Raw genomic sequence first — 5,729 nt, 5'->3', positions numbered from 1 at the left:
CCCGGCGCGGCCCCCACGCGCCCCGCCCGCCGCTGCCGCCGCTCGGGCTGCCCCTCGCGGCCGTCGGGGCGGCGCGCGCCGCCGGCGCCAGCGCACGTGACGCGGCCGGGAGGAGAGCGGGGGGGGCAGAGTTGCGCTGCATCACGTGACTCGCCAGAGGGACGCGGGAGCGCGGAACGGGGGGGGAGCCCCCCCCCCCCCTTGACCGTTCGCGCGCGCTCCGTCACGTGGGCGGCTCCTCGCTCCCCATTGGGCGCCGCGGGTGCGCGGGGCGCGTGACGCGGCGCCTGGTCCGCTATTCCCTCCAGCCCGGCCCGGCCCGAGCCGGCCCCGTGTGGGGCGCAGCGCAGCGCAGCGCGGATGGCGGGGACAGGGCGGTTGGGAATGACCCCGGCATCATCCCGAGTCCAACCTCCGGCCCAGCGCCGCCGAGTCAGCCAGGCCACGGCACTGAGTGCCACGCGCAGCCTTTCCTTACGCACCTCGGGGGACGGTGACTCCACCAGCTCCCAGGGCAGCCCGTTCCAATGCCCTGTCACTTTCCGTGAAGAAATTCCCTGGCACAGCTTGAGGTTTTGTCCTGCCACTAAATTACCTGGGAGAAGAGGCCGACCCCCACCTGGCCCCACCCTCCCGTCCGGGAGCCGCAGAGAGCGATGAGGTCCCCCCCGAGCCGCCTTTTCTCCAGGCTGAGCGATCCCCTCAAGCCCGAGCTCCCTCAGACGCTCTTCGTAAGGCCTTGCTCCAAACCCTTCTCCGGAGCCCCTGCAGCCCCTCAGAGTGCTGCCCTTCCTGAGCTGATGGCCCTGTCTGCCCCGCATCCTCCGCGGCTCGGCCCGGCTCCCTGCCCTGCCCCGCCTGGGGCTGCAACGCTGCTGGCTCTGCTGCAGCCTGCGGCCAGTAGGGCCTCGGCCCAGGTGGGTCCCAGAGACAGGGCTGAGGCTCTGCTGACACTTCACTCAGCGACTTCTCTTCATTCAAAAGTATTTAGGCAGCCTATAAACCCCTGCTAGACCTTAGCATTGGCACAGTCTTGGCCCTTCACTGTTCCAACACCTGGGCATCAAGTAGGGAAAATCCGGGAAAGTAAAGATTGGAAACCAGCATTCCCAAGAGAAGTCTTTTGTTAGCACAAAGTTATTACCAGGAAATGGCTTCCTTCTTTCTCAAATTTTTTTTTTATTTATTTTTAGGGGTTTTTTTCCTGACAGCGGGTCAGAAGGCAGGTGGGGTTGCAGGGAGCGGAGAGCTAATGAATCTGAAACATAAAGCAGGAAAGTCAAGCCCACTGGAGGTATCAGTCTCTTTTTGAGGGGAGTCAATTTAAGAAAAAGCTAAATTCAAAGAAGAAATTGTAAGAAAAGGAAAAGGGAGGGAAGGAGAGGAAAGGAGAAAGGAAAGGAAAGGAGAAAGGAAATGAAAGATAAAAGAAAAAAAGAGAGAAGAAAATAAAAAATAAAAGAAAAATCTATTTTAGTAACCCAGGGATCACGTGTGGATGGGTTGCTCTGAGAGGGAATCAGTGATGCTGAAGAAATTCTGCTCTGGAATACGAGGCAAGGAAAGCACAGTGGTAGGTCCAGGGTAGAAAGAGAATTTTCCTGCCAAGTTGCTGCTTGCTGTGCTGCCAGCATCAGGAAAATACTGCTGAGTACGTTGTGGGAATTCTGGAGCAACAGAAAGAAAAGGCATAAATAAGGTACATGGAAAAGTGTCATCAGTGCCTCGATGGGAGGCCCAAAAGAGCCAGAAAGGGAACATACACAACATTTGTTTTCAGCTTGTGTTTGTGGCTTCGCAAAGGAGTTGTCTGTCAAGAACAGCTGCCTTTCCTGACATTGCTGGGAAATGCTGCAAAGGTGGAGCTGCATAAACAAAACTGTGATTTTAGTTCTGCAGGACAGCCCTGCTTAGTTACCATTTGCAGAAACCCAGTTGTTTTAACCAGCACCAGAACATAAGCTCCAAGTCAGGGGGGTTTTTTATTCACATGGGTTTATTTTTCTTCTTGTTAGTTGTCACTAGTCAGTTTTCACACCAATCTTATCATTCAGTAAGTCCTTAAACAGCAGTTACAGGCAGTTTATATTGTGTCTGAGCTTTACAAGCAGCTGAAACAGCTACAGAAGTGCTCTGTGTGGAGCAGAAATAATTTTATTATCTTGAAAATAACTAGTTCCTGTTCTTTTTCTCTCAGTGTGGCTTTTTGCAAAAGCCAGCAATAACAAAAAGCAACCTTCCTCTAACATTTCTTTTTCTATGAGGAAAAGGGTTATGAAACCTGATATCCATCTTGGAAAAGTTATGACCGACTGGAAGTGTTATGAAAGCATTAAATAGGCCAACTGGGCAAAGCAATGCTACTCAGGGACAAGTTTTGTGGAACAAAAGGAATTGTTTCCCAAGACACCACGCAGGTAATGTGTGTTGCTGGCCTTGGTGGTGATCAGCTGCTGATCCCTGTCTCTGACACCAACAGCCTCAGCTTGCGTCTCTTGGTAGCAGTAGCAGGAGACTGTGAAGGGCTTTCCTCAAGTGACCAAAGTGGGGACACTAGAAATTCTAAATGGACAATAGCTTGGCATGGAATTATACCCCAAAACCTGATTCTGTAATTCCATTCCTAATGATGTGTTGTCAAACCTGGAGATCACAAAGGTGTGCACAGTCATAGATAAACCCGAGTTTACAGGAGTTTATGATCTTGTAAATTGTGGATTTAGATGCTTGTTCTGTGTCTGAAGCTCTGTAAGTGACTACAAACAGTGAAGAGTTGTGATGGCAACTGTCAGTGACCTGTTAAAAGATATTAAAGGAAGAAAATTCTTCAAAGTGTTTCTTGTTTTTCTCCTCATTAAGCATCACTTTTTGCCATCAGTAAGTTTTTCTCTTAGGTTTTCACTCAGACTGTGGAGTCCTAGGATATAATGCCAGCTAAATCTGATGTGCAAACAATCTGGAGCTAAATGTGACCTGCCTGGAGCTGACATCTCACTCCAGTTCTGTTCTGCAGTGCTCACCATCAGCTTCCTGTGGCACACAAAACAAACCTACAGCTGCCGTTCAGCAAAACCCGTTTCAAAGGGATCCACCTCCAAAAAAGGGAGGGCCTACCCATAAATCAAAGCAGGAACTCTGACATCTGCTGTTTGGCAGCCGCTGATTCCACTGGAGGGAGGCTCTCCATTGAGAAATGTGTGGGAAAACATTGACACTCTGTGGCCAGACAGATAAAATGCAACTTGTGAAATTTCACGAGTTTTTGTCACTTTCTTCCATTTTACCAAATAGAAATGTAAAGAACAGTTTATAGCTTTTTTTCTTGTTGATATTTTCCAGTATCTTTTCAGTAAGTTTTGTTTATTGGTATAAAATGTCCTAAACAGGCAAGCTAAGACGAATATTAAAAACAAACAATTAAACAAGACTTTGCATCCAAACCCCCTGAATCTAGGAGCACTGAGAGTGACACTGCTGTGGCTCTGGAGCCTGTCAAGTTGCACAAAGTACATTTTCAGGTCCATGCCTGCACTGTCATTTTAATCCCATTTTCTTCCTCTGGAACTGGAACAAGGGAAGGCCACCTTAAAGGGAACTGGATTTCTATATTGCAAAACAGGATTTCCTCCATACTAATCTGGAGAGATGAATTTCATCAGCATATCTTCAAAGTATAAATTTTTACTTCCCACAGAAGTAACAGGTAAGATATTACCTGTATTATATTTAGTGCAGGTAGGGAGTAAGGTTAAGCATCATTAGATAGTCTCTTTAGGGCTTCCTCTCAATAGAAACCAAAGGAATACTAAAAAAAAGCCCCCAAAATGCCAGTCCTTGCTTTTACATTCAACAGATGGAGAAGCAAATACTAGGATACAGGAGCCTTTTTTGGCACATGTAACACTGTTTTTCTAAGCATACACAGTTTTTGCTCTTTTTTCCCCCCCTCTTCAACTAGAAACACTAATAATAACAAAGAATTGAGCTTAAGGCCTCTCACAATAGTCAGAGCTGTATTTTAATTAATTTCTAAGGTGAAAATGGCTTGTGTGCAGTATGTGGCACATAGTATAGGTAAGGATGCCAAAGAAGCTTAGTTTTGAGTTGTCCTGAGGAGGCAAAGCTAAGATGTTAGGGGTCAAGGAGGAAGAAATCTGTGAATTTAAGACATACAACGAAAGACCTGGAATGAGAGTTTCAGTGACATAAAAGAATTAAGGGCACTGCCAATTTATGTGGGAAAAACTAAAACAGTTGGGGTAGCACTTGAATAAGTATGTCTAGAGAGAGGACTTGCATCGTGATAAAATTCTAAACAGCTTTGGCGATTATAATTTCAGAGAGTAGAGCAATAATATTTATGGAAAATATTCTACAGTCATATACAAAGAACACAGTAATTCAAACAGAAATAATGGCAAGGCAAATAATTTTCCTTTCCATGTCGTCCTGCTGTTGCAGCACCTGCCAGCTAAGGGATATTACATGAGGGGAAAAAGTCTTTGCTCTGTGTCATATTTCTCCACATTCACCTTGTGGCCAGGGCGCAATGCAGGGAGTTAAGGCAGGGTCTGATGGTCAGGACCTGTCCCTCTGTCCCCAGCCTGGGAGCAGGCAGGCTCGGGGCACACGCAGGGGCACCACCAGCCCTGGCCATCAGGCAGCTGCGTTGTGCAGGGTCTCACACCCGTGGGCATGTTTGTGTCCCAGTGGCTGCCGTCCTCCAGCACAGGGGTAAGTCCCAGCAGGCCAGGCAGGTGGGGACTGACAAGGGACAAGGACCTCTGGGAACTGTGACATGGCATCAGCAAGGGTGTAGCAGGTGAGGTGTTGTGCTTTCCAGCTAGAGTCATTTCCTGCTGGAAAGAGTCAACGTTGGAAAGCATGAAGCTGATAGCCTATCTGCTACCAGTTATGCTACCAAAAACCATTTTTCTTCACCAAATGTTTGTCCCAGGAAATGAAGGGGAAACAAGGACCACAGGGTGAGCTGGACAACAATGTCCTATTTCCAACCCCAGCAGGAGTGCCCTGGAGATACCAACACCTCTCAAAGTCCTTGATGGGCACCCGATGGACAAGTGCTTAACATCTGCTGTGTCTTTTGTTGTGTGAGTCTTGTCATTCTGAACTTCAGGGTGTTGATTCCACTTCAAGCGGATCACGTCTTGTCAAGAGACATCACTGCAGGCAGGCTTTTCTAGGGCATGTCGTAGCCTGTGGCTCTCTTGTGTAACTTTCAGACCATGCTAAGCATGTTTCAAGCCTCTGGGAATTTGTCTCAGGAGGAAGCAGCTTGCCTTCAGCTGCCAGCTCTCACAGCCACCCACTGACCCTGATGGAACAGGCAGCTTCCTGGGCATGTGCCAAGTGAACTGGCACGAGTCTGTTAGCAGGAGGGAGTTTCCTGAGGGCACGCCAGAAATCGGGGGCAGAGCAAGAGGATTGGAGCAGGATGCGGGGATGAAAAAGGCCAAAATTCTCTAAGTCTGAACTATCACATTTGGCTTTGCTGTGGTTTTAGCCTGGGGCCCTGGCTAGGTCAAATCCAGTGATCCCAGCAGGTCCACAAGGAATTGTCACAAGCCAAACACAGAGAAGTCCCCTTCAAGGTGACTGCCAGCAGTGGGCAGGGGGCTCTGCAGGGCAAGACATCCACCTGTGTCCAGGCCTCCTTCAGCTCCCAGAGGGCTTTCTCACCAGCTGCTGCTCTGAACATGCCCTCCTTG

The sequence above is a fragment of the Melozone crissalis genome, unplaced genomic scaffold (assembly GCF_028551555.1).
Source record: "Melozone crissalis strain CALT ecotype California unplaced genomic scaffold, PUWL_Pcris_2 ptg000013l_1, whole genome shotgun sequence".
In the NCBI taxonomy this organism is placed as follows: Eukaryota; Metazoa; Chordata; class Aves; order Passeriformes; family Passerellidae; genus Melozone; species Melozone crissalis.
Note: the sequence above shows the minus strand (reverse complement) of the source record.